This window comes from Lygodium microphyllum, chromosome 4 (genome assembly GCF_053477565.2).
Source record: "Lygodium microphyllum isolate KBCC chromosome 4, Lygodium_microphyllum_v1.1.10, whole genome shotgun sequence".
In the NCBI taxonomy this organism is placed as follows: Eukaryota; Viridiplantae; Streptophyta; class Polypodiopsida; order Schizaeales; family Lygodiaceae; genus Lygodium; species Lygodium microphyllum.
In genome coordinates, this window is record NC_141138.1 from 36,747,771 (window position 1) to 36,770,890 (window position 23,120).

A 23,120-nucleotide genomic window follows, 5' to 3' on the forward strand; every position below is an offset into this window, starting at 1 on the left:
CTAGATCTTGATGCTTATTTCATTTGATCAAAAAATAGTCCTAGTCATTAACTACTATGATTCACCTTTCCCACCTTTTTCAATCTCTATGCAAGAAAAAAGTTGAGATTCCAATGGATAGCACATGATAAAGGTGTCTTCCTAAAACTAAAATTCTTGAAGCATCAAAAGTAAAGAATCTCTCACATGTTCCGATCTACTCTTTTATAACTCTCTATATGACAAAGTTGAGTGCTTTGTACAAACAAATAAGAGTCGAGGAAAGTTGTCCCTTAGAAATAGTTAAATATCCTCCTTTTTAATGTGTTTCAAGCCTTAATGTCAATTTTTTTCCTCTTTCTCCTAGGAGATAATAACGATTATTTCACACAAATCACTAGCCTATGGCTTGAGATCCTTGTGTTTTTTTCATTTTTGCTAGTGGCTTTACACATGATGTTAGTAATAATTGCATTTACATTTTTTAATGATGTAAGGGTTTAATGCATACTTAGTAGATTCAAATTAAGCTCGCAATAATTAAACAGGAAATGCCTTTATAAGTCATACAATATGTGATATTGACAACTTGTTATTTAGGTGGTTTGAAATAATGACTATACTTGACTTTAGAACTCATGTCTACAACTTGTGTCCATAGCCCATGTCCATAGCATGTCCATAGCCCAAGCATGTTGAATGAGTTTGTGGTACAATGATTATTTTGTTTCAAACAATATAAATTCTATATAAACTTCATTGTAGACCAAAAACCTATGTTTGGACCACCAATGTGCCCCACACCTTGCCTAGCTATCTATTGTTTAATGCATTAAAGTTGTGTGTTAAAGAGAAAAGAGCTTGTAAATTGAGACAAACAATCTCTACTAGCGTTGCAGCCAATTCATAGCAATTTCCATGCTGTAACTCTATGATCCATTTCTTCTCTTTCTCTCTTCTATTCTCCCTTTATGATTATAATTTGTTTCTACTCTCTCTCTCTCCCCCCCCAATTCTCTGTCCAAATTTTCTTCTCTTAGCTTTTTGTTTTAATGTATTTTTTCTCATCTCCTTGCTCTCTCTCTCTCTCATTTTTCTTATCCCTTGATTTTTTTAAATTTTGCTCCCTTTTCATATTTTTCTCTCTCTCTCTCTCTCTCTCTCAAGTCTTTTCCTCTTGCTATCTCTCTTCTCATCTCTCTCTTTTATTCATTTCTCTGTCACTCTCTCTATTTCAATTCTTCTCACTTCTCTTTCGCCTCCTCTCTCTCTCTCTCTTCTTTTTTCTTGCTCTCTCTTCCCTCATTTTTCTCTCTCTTCTTTTGCCTCCCCTCTCTCACTCTCTTTTTTCTTTGCCTTTCTCTCCTCTCTTTCCCCTTTCTCTCCCCCCTCTTTTTTTCTTCTCTCTCCCCTACTTTTTTCTTCTCTCTCTCTCTCTCTCTCTCTCTCTCTCTCTCTCTCTTTACTTGCCTCCCAAATCTCACACTCTCTCTTTAAATTTTTTTCACTTTTTTCTATTCTCATCCCTCTCTCTCAATCTTTTTTCTCCCTCCCTCTCTCCTCTTTTTTCTCTCTCCTCTTTCCCCCCCTCTCTCTTCACTTTTTTCTTTTCTTCTTGTCTTTCTCTCCACCCTCTTTTTTCTTTTATTATTATTATTATTATTCTCTCTCTCTCTCTCTCTCTCTCTCTCTCTCTCTCCCTCCCTTATTATTATTATTATTATTCTTTTTTTCTCTCCGCTTTCTTTTTTATTTTCTCTCTCCTCCTTTCCCTCCCCCTCTCTATCCTCTTTTTTCTATCTTTTTCTCCTCCCTTTCCCTTTCTCTCTCCCTCTTTTTACTTTTTTCTCTCTCCTACATTTTCCTTCTCTTTTCTATTTTTCTCTCTCTATTTTTTCCTTGCCCTCCAAATCTCTCTCTAAATTATTATTATTTTTTTCTCATATTTTTCCCTCTCCCTATTTTTACTTTTCTCTCTTATATTTTCCTTCTCTTTGCTATTTCTCTCTCTCCCCCCAAAATTTTATCTATTTTTCTTCTCTCTCTCATATTTTTTTTCTCCCTCTCTCTCTCTTCCTTCTTTTGTCTCTACTCTTCCTCCCCTTCTCTCTCTCCAAAAATTTTCTCTCTTTTGTCTCTCCTATTCCCCCCCTCTCTCTCTCTTCCCTCTTTTGTCTCTACTCTTACCCCCTCTCTCTCTTCCCTTTCTTTTATTTTCTTCTTCTTCTCTCTCTCTCTCTCTTTCTCCCCCTTATTCTTCTCTCCTCTCTCCCCTTGCTTTTTTAATTTTTTGTTCCCTCCCCCTCTCTCTCTCTTCTCTTTTTTCTTTGTCTTTCTCTCCTCTCCTCCCCTTCCCTTTCTCTCCCCCCTCTTTTGACTCTTTTTCTTTTCTTTCTCCTATATTTTCCTTCTCTCATTGCTATTTCTCTCTCTCCAAATTTGTATCATTTTTTCTCTCCTTATCCCCTCTCTCTATCTTTTTTCTCCCTTTCTCTTCCCTCTTTTCTCTCTCCTCTTTTTCCCTCCCTCTCTCCTTTTTTTCTTTTCTTTGTCTCTCTCTCCCCCTCTTTTTTCTTCTCTCTCCTCTCCTTTTCTTTTCTTTTCTTCTTCTTCTTCTTCTCTCTCTCTCTCTCTCTCTCATATTTTTCTCCCTCTCTTTCCTCTTTTTTCTCTCCCCTTTTCTTCTCTCCCCCTCTCTCCATGCTTTTTTATTTTCTCTCTCCCCTTTCTTAATTGTTTTTCCCTCTTCTCTCTTTTCCTTCTCCCCCTCTTTTGTCTCTCCCTCAAAGTATACATACATACATACATACATACATATACATATACATATATATATATACATACATATATATATATATATATATAAAGTCAAAAACTATGCCAAAAAATTATCTAAATTTAAAAAATACTTTTTTATTTCCTACCTTTTTCCCTCTCTCCCTCTTTCTTCTTTTTTTTCTTCTTATCACATGTGTTCAATGTCTATTTATTAATATATTTATTTGTGAGTTTTTAAAATAAAATAAATATTTTTAATTAAATTTATAAGTAACTCATTTATATGGGACCCTTTTATAAGTAAAAAAAGTGTAAAAATAGTATTTTAAAAATCCTTTATGTTGAACCCATGTGGTATATACATATATTTATGACTTACCTACCTGGGCTCTCTCTCCCCTTTTCTTCTCTCCCCTCTCTCATTGCTTCTCTCTCTCTCTCTCTTCCAACTTTTATCTTTCCTCTCTCTATAATTCTCTTTGTGTGAGTGTTCATATTTTCTCTTCTTCTTTTTCTTCTCTCTCTCTCTCTCTCTCTCTCTCTCTCTCTCTCTCTCTCTTAAATTTTAACCTTCCTCTCTCTATAATTCTCTCTTTCTCTATGCATATTCTCTCTCTTCTCATTCTTATTTTCTTTCTCCCTCATCTCTCTCAAAAAATTAAAAATATTCAATTAAAAGAGGAAAGAAAAGATAAAAGGAGCAAAGTTTACATTTAAAACTTTAATTTAATTGCACTTTAGAAACTAAGTTCTTACAAATGGGTATGAGAATGATTATAGTTGCTTTCTCTAATCATAAACAATGAAAGAATGGTCATATAAGTGTTGATCTATTGGTAGAAGGCACAACATAACTCTCTCACTATATTAAAAGTGAAAGAGTTCAAAAATTCTAAGTGAGGATTCATATGATTCATCTATCTACTAAAGTGCAATTCTCAATGGGACTCATGACCCTCCTCTTGGTTTTCTCTCATAAATGATTGCTTTAGTCCTTTATGTGTCACAAGGGTTTTATTGATTACCATATATAAGTTTGGACATGGCATTAACAGTGTCCTAATTGCTAAAGCATGTGGTTCCACACTGTATCTTTTCTTTTATTTATTCTATAAATTATTTAGAGCTTTACCTTATAGATTTTGAACTAATTAAAAGGCTCCCTAGCCTATTGGCATTAGGAAAAGAAGTTTGTTATTCAAGAAATATATTTTCTATCTTTTATGTGTGTGTGTGTAATACAAGTGCATGCAAGCACTCTCTCCTTCTCTCTTTCTCTTTTTTAATTGAACTTAGAACATGATCATTGAAAGGGGAAAGGTCAAGGTGGATTCACAACGAAAGAAAAAAAGAAAAAGGGAGTCATCCAATGTGTGTATTTTCCATTCAAAGGGAAAATTTTTCTTTTAGCCAAGAAAACTTTGGATATTGAAAAATGTGTTACTTTACACATGAAATTTTTGATCCAACAAAAATTGTGTACAAATTTTTCTATTTGGTTTCCTTTAAAGAATAAGAAGTATATTTCTATACACTTCTATTACTTGTCTGAACACCCATGGTATATCTACATCTAGATTTCTAAAACTTCCACCACCATAATATGAACCTAGAGTCTTTGAAAAGTTGTATGTGGTACTCTAATTTCTTTTTTTCATTAGATATATGAAGTGACAAGATATTTTAATGGTTGAACATGTGCATGCAATGTGTGTATACTCTAAAAACATTCACAAATGCACATACAATTAAAAATAGTTGAATTTTTTAATTGCACATATATGTGTATATATACTCTAAAAACATCCACAAATGTACATATAATTTAAAAAAAGTTGAATTTTTTAATTGCACATGTAGGATAATATAATAATTTTAATAGTTGGACATGCTCATGCAATGCTCTAAAGCCACACACCAATTGCACATACACTGTAAAAACACATGAACAATACATGTACACATGCATATGTACATGTGCACACATATATGCAAATCCACACACACGTGTATGCATATATAAACACATGTATCCATGCTCATATACACTTAAACTTATGAGTGAGAAAAAACATAGAGAGAAAGAGAGAGGACACATGGCCACAAGAACACCCAAATAGGTACATATACATATTAAAAATTCATATATATATATATATATATATATATATATATATATATATTATATATATATATATATACATACATACATACATACACATATTATAGGAAAAACAAGAAGAGATAAAAAGGTAAAAATGTGTGTGTGTATCATTCATATGAGAGAGAGAGAGAGAGAGAGAGAGAGAGAGAGAGAGAGAGAGAGAGAGAGAGAGAGAGAGAGAGAGAGAGAGAGAGAGAGAGAGAGAGAGTAGATGAGAAAAAATGGATGCATGCTTATAAAATATGCACTTACAAACATGTACGCACCCACATATACAGATATATACGTCCACACAAAAGTATGTGCATGTACATATATAGACACATCCACACACACACACACATGTACACACCCACATATACAGATATATACGTCCACACAAAAGTATGTGCATGTACACACACACACACACACACACACACACACACACACACACACACACACACACACACACACACACACACACACACACACACACACACACACACACACACACACACACACACACATGTATATATACATACAATATATACATAGATAACGTGTATATACACATGCATATGCAACATGCATATGTATGAGATAAAGAAAAATGGCAAATAGAAGGAGAAAAAAAAGGAGAGAAAATAAAAATGATGAGAGTGTGAGAGAGGACACATATTTATGAGACCACACAAATAGACACACATGTATTAAACATACTTATACATGTGTATACACATACACAAACACCAAAAACATGGGCTGGAGTAGTAGCACATACTCCCCCAAATGGAGACATGCATATACTTCATGTAGAGGGTGGTGACGCATTGGTAGATGATGTGGATGTACATGACTATAACGAAAGAGAAAAGCGGGCCCAAAACTTGGTTATTTGGGGATTGCCCGAAACAGATGATGAGATTGCACTGTCTCTTACTACGAAAGTCATGGAGTTTTTTGGTAAGCATTTTGCCATGGCAGATGTACTTGTCTTTGGTGCTCGACATATGGGCAAGAAGAAAGACGATGGGAAGGCAAGAGCCATTGTATGCACTCTATTGGATGCATGTAAGAGAACTATACTTTTAGATAGTAGTCGAGTATACCTCAAGGGAATAGATTTTTATGTAAATGAGGATCGCACCCCCATGCAACAGGAGGAACATCGAAAGGAATACAATAAGTGAAATAAATCTAGTGATAACACCTCAAAGGATGCATAGGGATGTGTGACCCATGGGAGTTGCGTGCTTGTGAAGGTGTTGTTTTGGAATTGTAGACAGTTTCCATGGCATAAAGGTGAAAGCATTAATGCTATGGTTGGTGATGTTGACATTGTGTTCCTCACTGAGACATGGGAGTAGGAGACATGTAGCATTCCGGATATCCCAGGGTACATAATTCATAGCGCATATTAGCCACATGTAGGAAAAAGAGGGCAAGAAGGAGTTGTATGCATACACAAATATCATTTGGAAGGAATGATTGATGTACGTAAAGTAGACCAACATAAGCGGCACATATGGATTATGCCAAAGCACACTACACCGATGTACATTGCAGGATGCTACATTCCACATAAGGAGTCCCCCTTCTATGCACAACATGAAGTGGATTCGCATAAACCTTTTGAAGATTTGAGTATGGATGCATGCACATATATGCAACAAGAACATGTGATGATCTTAGGTGACTTAAATGCGCATATTGGACGTATGCAATTTCTGCCCATAGCGCATGATGAGCTAGACAAGGAAGAGGTTGTGGATGTAGATGCATGTTGGTGTAGACAGTTTGAGGATACGGACATTAATGCTCATGGGCGTGCTTTGATGGATATGGTTAATGGTTTGCACTTGCTGATATTGAATGGTATGAATTGTTTCCTCAATATTTAAGGATACACGTACTACTCAACTAGTGGAGGTTCCAGTGTGGTAGACTATGCAATGGTACACATGAATGATTTATGCATGATCAGAGAGTTCTGGTTAGGTGAAAAGCATCAAGAATCGGATCATATAGCTTTGGGATTGACACTTGATATTTTCCACCATGTAGGACATGTAGGGGACATAGTAGGTACTGGTGCATTCCATATTGATGTAGACAAGAAACAAGCATATGTGGGTTACCTAGATAGTCTTATGAGCATTCTTACTAGGAGCACATGGGCTGATCTGAGAGATGCAAGATTAAATATGGCTATAGAGGTTTTTGGGAAACCAAAGAGCAATCACAAACATGTGAAAGGATTGCCGTGCAAGAAATGGTTTGATGATGAATGTAAGCCTATATGTAGAAAGTTGAAAATCCTCCCTAAGGGACAAGAACGAAATGAGGCGGAAAAATGATATAATGCTCTCATGAGTAAAAAGTGATGACGATATGTAGTGGCCAAAGAAAGTGAGGATGCTAGGGAGTTTGAGAAATTTCCAAGGCAAGCATGGAGAAAATCGCAAACCAAACGATCAAATGTTATGGGGGATTTTACAAATGCTGGCATGCTATCATATGTTACAGAACTTTACACGCATAAAGGGATACAACCCATCAAATGTGATGTACATACGCAGCCATTTAGTGATTTGCTCACTTTAGAAACATTGGAGGTAGCCCTCAACAAGATGGCTAATGGAAAAACATGTGATACTTTGCAGTTGAAAGCGAAGATGTTGAAATGGACAACAAAGGAGATGAGACTATTTATGTTGCATGTGATACATCATGCTTTTGCATATCGTTTTCCCCAAGAATGGCAGGAGAATTGGATACGACCGTTGTATAAGGGAGGAGATTGCAATTTGCTGACAAACTACCACACGATTATGGTGAGTTCAACCATGGCAAAGCTATTCAGCACTATCTTGGAAATGCAATTGAGTAAATGGACAGAAAGTAATAACAAACAAGCTTATAGACAAGCAGGTTTTCGCCTTGGTCATAACACCATAGCCATTTGGTTACTTTACGTGTGCTTATGGATGAGAGTCGGCTTGAGGGAGCAACCTTGTATTGTTGTTTTTTGGATTTTAAGAAGGCTTTTGACACTGTACCAAGGGTTGGCTTATGGCAACAAATGTAAGAATTAGGGGTCCCAAATGATCTATACATGGGAATTTACAAGATATATCAATGAGTGGTGTGCCACCTCAAAGGTCGCAATGGGCTGTCACAAGTATTTGAGAGTAATATGGGAGTCAAAAAAGGTTGTCCACTCTCCCCTACATTATTTGTTTATGCATGGATAAGCTAGAGGAAATACTTCTCATGGCTATGAACGAAGAGGAAGTCAAAAGCCTGCATATTGGTATGTTTGCCATCTTGCTCCTGCTTTATGCAGATGATGTGGTCTTCTTTACATATACTAGGGAACGTATGTAGCAATTCATGGGGATTCTTGAACAGTTTTGTCAAGATAGTGGTTTGATAGTGAATGTATACAAAACAAAGCTAATGGTTATGCGCACTGAGCAATCAAAGACCCCACCAAAATTATATTACGCAGGACAGTCTATCGAGGTAGTATCTACTTTCAAATACTTGGGGATTGAGATACCTGCAGACCACAAATGGCATACATGTGTGGAGCGCCCGATTAGCGGTAGGAAAAAGCAAGTATTATCACTTTGAAAATGACTGCAACTGTATAGATATTAAATGTTGAAAAATACATTGTATGATTTTTGATGCATATGTTCTACATACGGTATTATATGGAGTGGAAGTGTGGGGGGTAAGCATCTCCTAATCTGCATGATGGAACGACATTGAGAAGCTGCAAAAATATTTTATTTGTAGACATTTGGGCATCAAAAGCACCACACCATATGTGCTTATGCTTTTGGAAACTGGCCATCGGCCAATTGAGGTGCATGCTATGATCCGATACTAAGATATGCCACCCGAGTACGTCAAATGGATGACAATAGGCTTCCCAAACGGGCATGGGATGCTAGCACACGCCTATAGAAAACATGGAAAAGTAAAGTGCTTTCAACAGGATAGGTGTTGGATATGCAAAAATAGTTTAAAAGCTGGGGAGTGGATAGATATCTAGATATGGCATTCGAAGACATATGCATGGACACATTTCAATCAGACCTCTTACGAGCATATCAAGCAAAACATCAAAGCAAGGGAGTAAATGACAAACTTGCTTATTACAGTATGCATATCTATCCTTCATGTTGGGAATCCTACATGTAGGCAGAGGCACACACGTAGCCATACATAGCCAACCCGCTCTCAGTGGTATTTAGACGGAGTATTGCATGACTTCAAACTCGATCACACACTTAATTGATCGAGACAGGTGCATGGAGTGGACAGGCAAGAGAGATGAGGTTATGCAGCTGTGTGGACTACATAGTGTAGAATTAGAGGAGCACGTGATTATGACATGCCCAGCATATGCGCACATATGGGCTGACTTTGATATCCCTTTACAGGGGCCACTTCACCAGTTTCTAACCACTACTCCTATATCGAAGTTAGGGTCTCTCATCACCCGCATGTTACACTTTCGGGAGAACCACGTTGCATAGATCGTTCTTTCACTGTAGCTACTCTTTCCTACCATGGGGGAGGAGAATCATTGTATATCTGGAAATGTCCTATGGGTCATAATTTGGCCTGTTGTGGACAATAATAAACTACTCTACTCTCTCTACTCTCTCTCTCTCTCTCTCTCTCTCTCTCTCTCTCGCACACCAAGGAAACATATAATTGTTATAATAAAATTTTATCATGTAAATTATAAGTTGCCTATGATATATATATATATATATATATATATATATATATATATATAATAAATATTAGTACTTAATTATTATGTATAATTATCATTAATTTATTATTTATAATTACAATATGCATATTATAACAACAACAATAACAATACATATGATATAATTGTATATTAATTCAATAATATATGTATTAGTTATATTCAGTAATATGTTAACATAATTGATTATACATTAATCATTAAATATTAATGTATTAATTAAATGTTCGTAAGATATGTGTAACATATATGCATATAATAATTTATATATATATATATAAATATTATGCATTATATAATGCTAGTATATATCTATAATCTAAAATAATAATTTTTGTATTATTATTTTAACTAATTATTATGTACAATTATCTTTCATGTATTACATGAATGTTTGTATAATAATTAATATGCATAGTATAATGATAATATAATTGATTAGGTATTAATTATTAATTATTAATATATCAATTAACTATTGATAAAATATATATACTTATAATAAAATGAATATATTATACATATAATTAAATATATATGGTATAAATGATTAATTTTGTGAGAGGAAAAGATAGAGAGAGAAGAGAAGGAGAAGAAGAAGTCATTCTCAATATAGTTTATAGGTTGTCAATTTTATGTAATGTTGATAGTATGCATACCATGATTGTTATGTAATGACAACCTGGGACCGTAGGTATAGACAATAGGACTTGATAGGATATGAAGGATCCCACAACCCGAGACCGTAGGTATGGTTACAATATACTAGAATTACAAGATCTCCCTTAACAGGGATGATAAGATACAATACAATACAAGATAATCAATGGGCTCAATATGATTAGGATCTCTAGCTTGCCCCCTAGGGGATCTTTGTTCAAGGGCTCCATGATTTGGTATTCTTGCTAGTAAGAAAATGCTTAATGATCAGGCATTATTTTTGTAATGCGATTGATTTATTAAATCACACCATGACTTGGTATTATTGCCAAGAGGAAATTGCATACATATGAAAAGATAAACTCTTCATTAAAGAATGTGATGTCATCCTTGCCGCACCCCAACCCCCACCCCCGGCCCCAAAACAAATTATCAACTTTTTGCTTTGTGTTCCATTAGGGCATTAAGCCTCACAGCAATGTTAGATCACATATTATAGATTTTATAGTAAATGTGATTTTCAATATGTGGTATTAATAGGGATAGATGAATAAGTGGGTTGGTCACCAACCTTCGCAATTTGAGTGAGTGAGGAGCCTCCATGTGAAATTGTGATGGTGGATGGGTTCAAGATTTTCCAATAGGATTGATTGGTACTCTCATGATGGGATATGAATTCTCATGAGAGGCTTATGTAAAAATATGGAAAAACCACAGTAAATTGAGAGATTTATAATTGTATGTGTTGCAAAAAGGTGTATTGAGATAATAGTAAGTAAAATACAAATTGAAGATTTAAAAGGGTGAGTAGTTGGTCACAAAACTTCATAGTTCTAAGTGAGTGAAGAAGAGTTTCATGTGAAATCGTTATGTTAAGGTTGGTTTTGAGATTGCATAACACGATTGGTTCTCATGACAAAATATGCATTCTCACATTCTCACTTGATTGGTATACTATGCCAAAAGCAATGGATGTCCACAAATGCATGCACAAATCTAGGCACAACTATAAGAACTAGATTGTAAATCAATAGCCTAAAAGGAGGATGTCCACACATGCATGTACAAATGTAGGTACCACTACAAGCATTAGACTATAAAACAATAGCCTAATGATATGTTAAGACCCAAAAATCTTTCACCTTGAGATCCAAGCTTTGTTCTTCCTCTTCTTACATAATATTTGCATGCTTAGAGATTAAAGCTTTGTTCTTAGATCCATTTGCATATTCAACATTCTTATGTAGAATGTGCTCAAACAATGGGAACATGAATTATTGACGCTTATTGGATTCATACACATATGGTGCAAGAGAGGTAGGGTAGACTTGGAAACTATAAAAAAAAAGAGCACATCAAGTTGAAGGTAATTGCTCTCGAGAAGAGGGTTCAAGAAGTTATGAGGAAATTTGGAGAGTTGGCAAAGTAGGGAAATATTTAGACCTCCAATTCCAAAAAATAATAAGAAAATGCAAACAATTAGTTATTACTAATTTTGGGTCATTGAATGTAACGTGCCCGCTGGTCCAGGCATGTATTTAGTGGTCCATCGAGAGATAAGTCTAAGCAATGCCATCCGGCACTCCATGGAATGTCACGGGGTTTGTCACCTAGGGTTTCTCAAGTTCACCGCCTTGCAACAGAATGTTTGCGACCGCGAACCACTAGGATCGACCTTAAATCTAGGTTCCTAGTGGTCAAGATCTCCTCATAGCATTCTAGTGTCCTGGACATCCTACTTTATGGAGAGATACCCAAGCCGAAGTAGATCCATGTCGCACTTAGTTCAAAGAGAATGGAAAACGAGAGGGATGTGCCGCTCAACCTCTCTGCGTGTAGGGCATAGTCCCATTCCGGTCCCCTAAAAGGGCATGAATCAGGGTTCTAACCTAACAATACCTAAAGGTCGAACGTCGGCAAAACCTTGTGAGAAGCTTCCTAGTTCTCTGGGACCACCTTGCCGTAGGATGAACCCGTCGGGGTTACCACCCACCTGCTTCCCTTGATAGCTTTAGTTTTCTAATTAGGTCACATCACATTTATGTGTGACATTCAAAATCAGCTTCCCTAATTAGGTCTTTTTAGGGAACGAGGTTCGTTTACGTAATTTATGGCATAGACATGAATACAGAGGAAATAGTCTTTTTGACAAGCAAGTTCCTTAACTTATCTTCAAGTTAATCTTTGTCTCCTAACCATACATGAGAAATTATATATTCCCTTCTGCCCAGTAGAAGTACCCGTTCCAAATCACATGGAACCATAATTTCAATCCTTTATCTAGAATAAGATCTTCCAATGTCACAGATGTTGGGCTCATGGCAGTCTTCAACTCTGTTCCAGATGTGGGCAAGGGGTGTCGGGAGCTCCACTTGACCCCAAGCAGCCTAAGAGTGAAACACAATTTACGTGGTTGGCCTTTTCACCACTCGATCTTCCATCCGCGGTGAAAAATATCATTTCCTTAATTGATTCATATGAGAATCAAGCACAAACAAGGCATTTTGCCCAATATCATTTTTCAAGAAAACATTTCTTTATTTCCATGGCAACTTGTCATCACAGACCCTTGCCATGCATTTATCATCAATCAAAAGCCCTTGGAATAATCATCCAAACCATAATCCAACAATCAGTTGATACAAAAGCATTTAGGACATTGTTTGGTCAACCAACAAAAGCAATGGTATTCTTTTCCAAACACTGCAAGAATAATTGCCATAAACTTTCCATCAAATATTTGTTGTGCCCCTTGAGATCAAAGAGTGATACTAAGCATAATTTTAACTTGTCTTTATCTTCCTTTCCCTTAAAGAATGCGAGACAATTTGTAACGATGCAAGACTATCTTCCAATGTGAAATAACCCTTGAATAATTGTGCATGTTGTAATCAACTCATGGTTTGGCATCACAAGATAAGTCCTTAATCGTTATTTTATGTGAACCTTTCGTAGGATTGGATGCAAGATCATTTCATGCACCATTGATGTATGTTTCATATAATCTTTCCCCATGCATGTACTGACTATGCACATCTGCGAACCTTAAACAATATTGTCCTAGGTAAAAACTAGTTGAAGACTTATCGATGCTTGATACTTTAGAATCTTATATGCTACTTATGCTATGCATATATTTTAACGCATAGCAACATGAAGCAATCTACTCCTCTTGATGCATGTGCTTCGCAAACTCCCTATTTCAAATACTTGAGATGAAATTTATCCCTTTTAACGTCCTATTCTTGTGTGACATAGTACGGTTTAATGCATCTCGAGCGAAAATCAAAGCAAGCAATCCTTTAATTTGGAAATACATTACTTATGATTGGTATTGTAGTTGGATTGGCAGTGATGCCCTTGCCCGAATCTCCATTGCTCGTTGAGGGATTGCCATCTGCACGCGAAAATTTCTGCTTGGCGGCCATCCCTGGTCTTCTTATCTTTTAGACGCACTTCGCACAAGACTTCTGCGTCTTGTGCTTGATTAGCAAGGGCCAATTGGGGAGAGAATTGAGCTTGCAGGTGGAGGATAATCTCTTGGGAAAAGGTATAGATTTGCGGGGAAAGGGGAAAGAAAGAATGCATATGGACACACTCTAGTCGGTGCACTCAAAGGTGGAGTGTTGCTTGTAGTTACACTCTTGTTTCCAATCGTTTCCAATGACCATAGCCATGGCTCTCTCTTTGACAATCTTGGTAGCCTAATAATAGCCCTTTGAAAGGGGCTTGAAACTCCGCAAGAGAAGAGCTTCAACTAGGAAGAAGGGCTCATACATGGAAGAGGTGCTTCATGCAGATGAAAGGAGAATGAAGAGAGGTGGTAGGCCTTTGGTCACAATGATCCCCTTCTCCTTCTTGCCTTCACATATTTTTAACTCTCTCTCTCTCCCTTTTTGCAGTAGCATCTCCCTCTCTTTCTCACTTTCTCTATCACCCTCTTTCTCTCTCTCTCTCTCTCTTTCTCTCTCTCCCTCTCCCTCTCTCTTTCTCTCTCTCTATCTCTGCCCATACCGGGGCATCAAGGTCTTCCCCTCTGTCTTCTTATGATTAGGGAGAGGGGGGTGGAGAGGTGGGTATTATTCCACCTCCACCTAGTAGGCGGCCAGGAATGCCCTGTTGCCATGCACTCGACCGGGGGGAAGAAGGAGATAGAGGGGGGGGGGAGAGGTAGCACATGTGTGCTCCTTCTCCCTATCAACTTCATCAGCATCGTCATCTCTGCCTTCGACGTCATATCCACGAGTCGTCGTGATCTGCGTCATCTCCATCGTCATCTTCTTTCCCATGTCGTCATCATCAATCACACCATCTTCTTCCTCTTTTCCCCTTGCCACCTGTTGGCGACGATAGGGGGAGACATGATTTAAAAATTTCATTTTTTCTTTAATTAAAAAGGGGAGGGGAAAGAGGATGATATTACATCCTCTTTTCCTTAGAGAACTCGAGATGTCCTCATCTGGAAGAAACTGGGGAAGAAAAACATTAATGGGGCTTAGGGTCTGGGGGTGGTTCCTACGCGGTCGAGGAGGGATATTACATCTTCTTTCCCTTAGAGAACTCGAGATGTCCTCATCTGGAAGAAACTAGGGAAGAAAAACATTAATGGGGCTTAGGGTCAGGGATTAGGACCCACCATGCGTCTGCTGCGCTACTCTTAATGACTTAAGTAGTGCAACTCATATTATTGCAATTAATCGTAGGTACAAGAGTAGGACTTATTCCCAACATAAGTTGTATTACATGTCGATAGAATTTCTAGGATTTCTAATCATTTTGAAAAGGTGTAGTGGTATCTAGGTCTTTGTCTTCATCAGATTCCTCTATATATCCATAGACCGCGCTTTTGTAGATTCGTTTTCTTAGAGGCTTAAGGTCTTCTGGACTTAGGTCAGGGAAATCTGCTTGGACGTGTCCTAGCTCATTGTAGTAGAAGCATTGATGGTAGGGACGTATCCTGTGGATGTGCCCTATTTCTTCGCATGTGTGGCATATCTTACCCTGATCTCGGGAATCATCTTTGTCACAATTACCCAGCTTAAGTTCTTGCATGATTGGCTTTGCTTGAAGTAATGCATCTTGCAAGTACATTGGATGCATTGATTCAAGACGGTGCTTTAGAAGAGTGTTCACGCCATGACAAAACTTGAATACTTGCTGCATAATATCCATAGGTGGTGCGTATTTTAGTAGGGTTACAAACTTTGAGTAGTAGGCTTCCAAGGTTAATTCGAGTTGCCTTAGCTTGAAGAATTCATTCATCCTCAAAGTTTGGTAGGTTGGCGCAAGGTATCGTTTGGGTACAACATCTTTCACCTGAGCCCAAGTGATAGCAGCTTTAGAAACACCTCAGTCTTTGCACCATTGCTTCCACCATATTCAAGTTTGGCCAACTAGCTTAAGTTTGGCTATCATTGCTTGATTGGTAGAGGCAGTTCCCGAAGCAGAGAAATAATCATCCATTGACTCAATCCATATCTCCGCCTTTGCTGCAACGTTTATCCCTTCTCCATCAAACTCGGGTGCCTTAATTTGCTTAAGAAGGAATTTCTTCTCTTGCATGTGAGCATTCATGGGTGCAAAAGGTGCGTGATACCCAAGCCATACCACTTCAACTATATTGTTTAGGATATGTCTATGAACCATACATTAATCAATCATAGCAGTACAAAGTTTTGCTTTGATACACCAACTATAACGTGCCCACTGTCCAGGCACATTTTTAGCGGCCCATCCAGAGATGAGTCTAAGCGATGTTACCTGGCACTCCCATGGAATGTCATAGGGCTTGTCGCCTAGGGTTTCTCGAGTCTACCTTGCAATAGAACATTCGTGGCTGAACCCACTAGGATCCACATGAAATCTAGGTTCCTAGTGGTCAAGATCTCCTGATAGCATTCTAGTGTCCTGGGCATCCTACTTTACGGAGAGATACTGTTACTGTGTTCCCGTAGCACAAAGGAGCGGAAAATGGAAAAAAATGGAAATAGCAAAAAAGGCGCAGGATAAAAGCAAAAAAAGGCACCTTGACCGGGAGCCAGTTCGTGAAAAATTCAAATGTTCGAGCACGACCCTTAGAAAGCTTCGGTGTCGGCCCGAGGCAACAAAAGAATTAAAATGCGAAAGCGCCTCCGAATCTTTGTAAAAGAGTGCCAGGCTCGCTCCTGTGCAAAGTGTACACATTAGTTGGGAATAGGATAAATTAGAATGGTGGAAAATGGGAAAAAGGGCCTAGGCTATGGCTAGCCATGTAAAAGAGGGAAAAGGGGATGACCGCCCAAAAAGGATTTAGGGCTTTGTATCTAAAGTTGAAAAGTGAATGAGAAGCTCATTCTTTGGTGTGTGGCAAAAAGAGTCTTCTTCTTCATCTCTTCTTCTCTCCTTCTTGCTTGTGTGTGCTCTTGAGAGAGGGAGTGTGAGAGTGTGAGGGAGTGAGTGTGTGTGAGAGTGAGGGATCAAGAGGGTGAAGCTCTTCACCATCTCCTCTTCTCTTCTTCTCTTCTCTTCTCTTCTCTTCTCTTGCGCACGTGGCTATGGAGGATGGAGCTTGGAGATGGAGGAGGCTTGAGGATGCTTGAGCTGGCATCAAGAATCTGGAGCTACTGGAGTGCAAGAGAGAGGAGGGTACTCAATCGATCATCAAGGTAAGCTCACTACACTCGTAGGATCGACGGCGTGCCGGCTAGGTGAGAGATAGCCATTAGAGCTCACTTGGAATGCTTGAAACAATAAGCGGTCCGTGGGTCTTGGCGGTTGAGCGAAAGCTCCCACATTTTGGTTTTGTTGCCGGGACCAATGGATTCAAGCTTGAGCACTTGCGCGCCTCGTATCAAGCATTGAAGTAGGGTACTCATCCCTGAAACAGAGCTTGAGATAGGTAGGAAGCTAGGTGTTTTTAATATTCAAAACAAGTATGTATTTTGGGATATTTTGGTTGTTTGATGATTGGAAAGCATGGAGGATCTATTTCAATTTTTTGCCTTCGATCTTCGTTGCATTTAGCGTAGGTTAGAGTTAGGAAATCGAACCGAAAAAGGGTAGGGTTTACTGTTTCAAAACAGGGCAAAATAGGGAAAAATCGTGTAAAATGCACAAAATACTCGCTAATGAGGCCTAAGATCGACAAGAGAGTGATTGGGGGTGTCAACGTCACATTTGGGAAGGCATATGAGAGCCAGGAGGCCAAAAGAGAGCTCATTTGTGCCATTTCAGTGAGAGAGAGAGAGAGGGAGAGAGCTAGAGAGCCCCAGCCCGTGTGATTCGATCGCATCATCGACGCACTTACCAACCCGTTCAGGTATACAAACCTCTCCCTCTACTTCCCTAGATAGGATCTAGAAGTGCATGACCATGGCGTCGGCCTACATTGGGTGAAACGATCGAAATCACATTCGCACAGGTTACGTGCGCCGCGTTCGGCCCGTTCGAGTGGCCTCTCCTGGGCCGAGTCCCAGAGTCGGCCCTCGGCCCACTTGGCCAAAACCCTAGTCGGCCCTCGGACCTCCGTCCGAGGCAACTGTCCGAGTCAACCTACTCGACTGTTTGAGTCAAAGCTCTTTGCCACGTAGCACATCCGGCCTCGGCCCGTCCGAACGACCTGTCCGAGTCTCAAATTCGGCACTCGACCACACCCGTAATTTGGCTCTCGACCAAGCGCCGTTCGGCCCGTCCAAATTACCATGTCTGAACCTACCATTCGGCCCGTTCGAATAAAAATCGTCCGAGTCAAACCCAAAAATTTGGCCCTCGACCTCGTGCCTCGACCCGTCCGAGTGACCTACTTGGACCCTGCAATTTGGACCAATTGGTCCGAGTGTAACTTTTTGTCAAATCTGTCAGAAATTTGACCTGACCCGGAAAATACGCATTAGCGCAACTTGTCGAAACCCTTCAGGCGCTTAGAACTTGATTTTGGCACACGTGATAAGAGAAATTGAAGTACATAGCCGCTTAGTGGTTGGCAATAGATAGTTGAGGAACCCAAGGACTTGGACGCGAGCCACTGAACTGTAAAACCTGATTGACCGGAAGCGAACAAGGCAACATACAAGGAAACCCTAAACCTTGACTAAACGGCCGGAAAATGGAACTACAAGCCTATCAAGCCCGAAACGAGCGAGAGTGAGTAAGACACCGATGAATTGCTTGTGGCACTCACATTGAATTTCCGCACTTGAAGTACACTTAAGAAAGCCGAAAGCCTGATTGGGCACAAGTGCACGAGAAAGAACACACTCACCGAGTGACCATAAATGGAGGTTTGTATTCAATAATCAAAGGAACTCACTGAGATAAATTGCTTAAGGAACCCACTAGTAGGAGAAGACCCCAAGACTTAGACAGGTGCCTGAGTGCCATACTAGTAGGACTTGGAGAAGACACGAAGACACGGGAAGCAACAAGATAGAGGATTGGACACTGCCGGAGCTGCTTGGATATATTGACAACCTCGTGGAGCTGGAAGCAGAAACAATGTCGGGATCAAGAGTCGAACAAGGAGAGGACCAATTAGGCTTAGGAGAAGTTCCAACCTCAGTCCAGGAACTGGTCCACAACTACGATCTACTCACTAGGACCGTGATCCAGGGCAGACCTGTACAGGAAATGGTAGCAAACCTAGAAGAAGAGAGAAGAGCAATCAAGAGAGCGCTAGAATGCATAATTACCTACAACCATGAGCAAAGGGCTAGAAGGCTACATCAAGATGTAGATATGTACGAGGCTAGATGAGTGCTAGACCTAGCTGGAGCGACCAAACTTGGATTGAATGTAGAGAGGGAACGGGCAGCAGAGGCTGACATGACATTGAGCGAACTGGTAGCAAAGTGACTCTTGGACAACACGTCCGTTGAACAGAGCGCTACTGCTCTAGCCACCGCGCTACTATCGAGATTGGGAGTCATGCAAGGGGCTAAAGGGCAGGCTAGAATCCCCATCGTAGCAAAACAACTAGCTAGATACGAACCTAGCAGTGACCCGTACAGCTTCATGGAGCAGTTTGAGCAAGTATGTGAGGCAAACGGTCTTACTGACCTTGCGCAGTGAGCTCAAGCTTTCGGCCTGTGCTTAGGCGATAAGGGGAGGACCTGGTATTCTAGTCTAGATGACGTAGAACGTACAAACTTTGCTCGCCATAAGGGCCTCTTCATCAAGAGGTTTTTGGAGGCAGGGTATTCGGATAACCTCATCGTTAGGTTGATGAATATCAGTCAAAGGGAGAAGGAGGACGTTAGGGATTACGTCACTTAGGTGCATAGCCTCTACAAGAGAATCCTTGCCAATGAGTGACCTACCGAGAGGGCAGTGTCTACAGTGTTCATGAATGGGATTCGGAGTGAGGAGCTCTATAAGGCTTTGGCCAGTAACTCCACCTTGCAACGGACGTGCTAGCTAGAGTTTTCGAGGAGGCAATACGAGATGATCAACTCACGGAACGTAGCATGAGGACTACTAACCGAGAAAGTGCAAGCCAGAGGGACCCTGAGAGATCAACTACTTCGAGGGAAAAAGCAACTGCTAGTGTGCAGGATAAGGGAAAGAGTGTAGATCACGACCAGGGGATGGCATAAATGAGAATGGAGATTGCATGGTTGCAAGAGCTCGTGAGGAAGCTTGTGAGATCGCATGTACAATGTATATATTGCGGCGGCAATCACCTCCTAGTTGAGTGCCAAGATCCTAGATCTCGGCCGTGCTCAAATTGCGGTAGATTCGGACATGATGCAGTGCATTGCAGAATGCCGAGGAGATTCCCATACGCACAGCAATACAACCCTCCATACTTAGGTAATAGGCCACCTAATTTCTTTGGGAGGGGAGCCCAGTTAGCCCTTCCAGCACCGACTGACTCAAGACCTGCCGTGCCTAGGCTAGAGATGAACCCAACTGGTATACCCAGACCACCAGGGCCTTTTGTAACCCACCCATCTAGCGATGCTCCTGTTCACTTTGTGGAGGAGCCTAATGAGGAAGAAACATATGTCAACCCGTACATATCCTATGACAAGGAGGGCAACCCAGTCCTGATGGACTATCGGCCGGTGCCGGTGATGGCTATAGGAAGAGGAAAAGGCAGAGGCTTTGGAGGCAAGCCAAGATCCAGTCACATGTTGGAATTGCGGCCACCGAGGCCACATTTCATCACATTGCCCAGAACAGGAACAAGCTAACAAGGACAAAGCGGATCTCCGATGCACATAATGTGGAATCACACATCTGTTTCCTGACTGTCCTAGGCGGAAACCATCAACCAGCTCTGCCAACATGCCATCGGTGCCTTTGGGGCTCTTTGGAGTGGAAACCTTTGGTAGTGAGGATACGCCCATCCCACTAGATGTTATGACATGAGCTCAAACAAAACAGGCAGGCATCTCCTTGCCAGGGCCAAGTAACCTTGACGCAACCTCAATAGGAAAGAAAAGCCAGAGGAGACGGAAAAAGAGAACCGATGCAAAGATAACTCTTAAAACTGAGGAAGCGACTACGTTAGTGACGGGAAAGAAGGTCAGAGATGCAGAATCGGAGACCTCAGCTCCTAAGATAACCGAGCGAGGGAGTGCCAAGGTAGGGGAATATCCCCATCCCAAACGGCAACTTGAGGCTATAGCTAAGGTCAAGGAGTGGGTCAGGGATGCCCAAAAGCACCTCAAGGATGTTGAACCCATATTAGAAGATCCTATTAACGATTTCTCTGTTAGAAATGCGGGATCTAGAGCATGACATAACCGAAAGCTATGGAGGATGGAAGGAGAAGTGTAGACTCATGATGGAATGGACACTGTTTGTTACACAAGTGAATTAGGTTCCAAGATTGAGACTTGGACTCATAAACAAAATCTTGTGTATGTGGACAATGACATTGACACTTTACTGAAATGAAAAGAGTACTATCATTGCATTAAGAAAGGAAGCAAGTACAATGCTTTATAGGAAAGTAGGAAATTGCAGTAGGCACTATTGTGCATATGGGATAAGTTAGCCTGCATATCCTTGACCCTGAGATTCCATACAAAGAGGCTGTTTGAGTGTGATTGCTGATTCTCAACACCCCTCCTCAATCACAACTAGGAAAGGCACAAAGTGTGTAGAGGCTGTAATGAGAACCACCTGCAAAGTGTGGGCATACCACAGACATGGCAGAACACCAGAGGCTGTTGCAGAAAAAGCTAAGTGTGGGTACCATAAACATGGTGGACATCCAGAGGCTGTAACAGGGGCCTCACAAAGTGTACAGGGACTGTAATGCCAAGTTACATAAGGAGTTTACAAAGCTTATGGCAGGAAACATTAGGGCAAGGAAAATACAAGGCTATTAAAACAGTCTATCAGAATTATGAGAGTACAAGGACTGATGAGTCTTGTCCTTCCGATCCTGGTGGTCTTCATCTTCATCTTCCTTTGCTTCATTTTCTTCTTCTTCTTTGACTGCGACTAGATAGGCCTTTTGGGATCTCTTTCTTGCGTGGCAGAACTTCTCGGTGTGTCCGGTCCTTTTGTAGAAGTCACAAAAGAGCTGATCTTTCTTGCCTTTGTACTTGTTGCCAACATATAATGCATGCTCATCTCTAGAGGTACTTGGTTCTTCTTTAGTTTTTAGCTTCTTTTCTTCTTCTAACAGTGATGCCTGGATATCAACAAGTTCAGGATTTGGCATGTTGATTAAAGTTGTTGATACATTATTATATTCAGGAGGCAAGCTCTTAAGTAGAACACCGATGCAAACATCTTCATCCATTTTAATGTTGATTCCTGCAAGTTCGGTTAGGAGTCCTTCCATGTAATTAAGATGTGTGGCAAGTGATGTGCTGGACTTCATTTCAAGCCTGAAGAATTCAATTAGGAGACCATACTTTGATGATTTAGATTGTGCACCGAACAGGGTGTCAAGTCTTTTCCATGTATCCTGTGAGGTCTCACAGTTATCCACATGATGGATATAACTGTCATCTAGCTCCAATTTGATAATGGCCTGGGCTCTGTCATCATTCTTTTGCCAAGTAGTTGCAAGGTCCGCGTCCCGAGGTTTCTTCTCTTTGCCATTTGTGATGGCCCAGAGACCCTTCTTCATCAGGATGAGCTTGATGCGGGTTTGCCAAGTGTGGAATCCGACTCCTTTGAATCGAGCATTTGGCGAGTCTTTGCCCATGTTAGATTTACGGGAACAGTAGCAAATCAACTTCAGACTTTATTAGATTTGAGCAACAGAAGAATTGATTGAGAGACACAAGTGCTAAAAAGCACTAACTGAGTGTCAATGAATACCAAATCTGCAAAAGTCTTTTACTCCAAGTGATCTTCCCCTTCTTGATTTGATGCTGATGTCGTCAGATCTGAGTGACAGTACTTTAACGAACTTCAGAGAGTATTGCTCAGTGATTAAAATCACTGTTGATAACTTCAGTGAGAGAAACAGTGAAAAATGTCAAGATTTTGAAGCTTTTGGCTATGGTGGATTTAGGGTTTCTGAGACAGGGGCCTGGTTTTTTGCTTATTGCAGGAGCTACAGTGCATCATTTTTAAAACTTTTTACATATCTAGGAAGCTTATGTCATGGGCTACCAAAGCCCCATGAAGATTGTGCAGATCGTGGTCAGTATAAGGCGCGCAGGTGCCACGATCAGATTCGGCGCAGATCTGGACAGCGTGGTCGAATTTCTGCAATGCTGGAGCCAGGGAGCATCAATGTCATTGATTGTTGTGCCAAGATGAAACGCCTTGAGCAGAGGAACAACTCTCCAGAAGAAATCGTGGGCTGAAATGGCC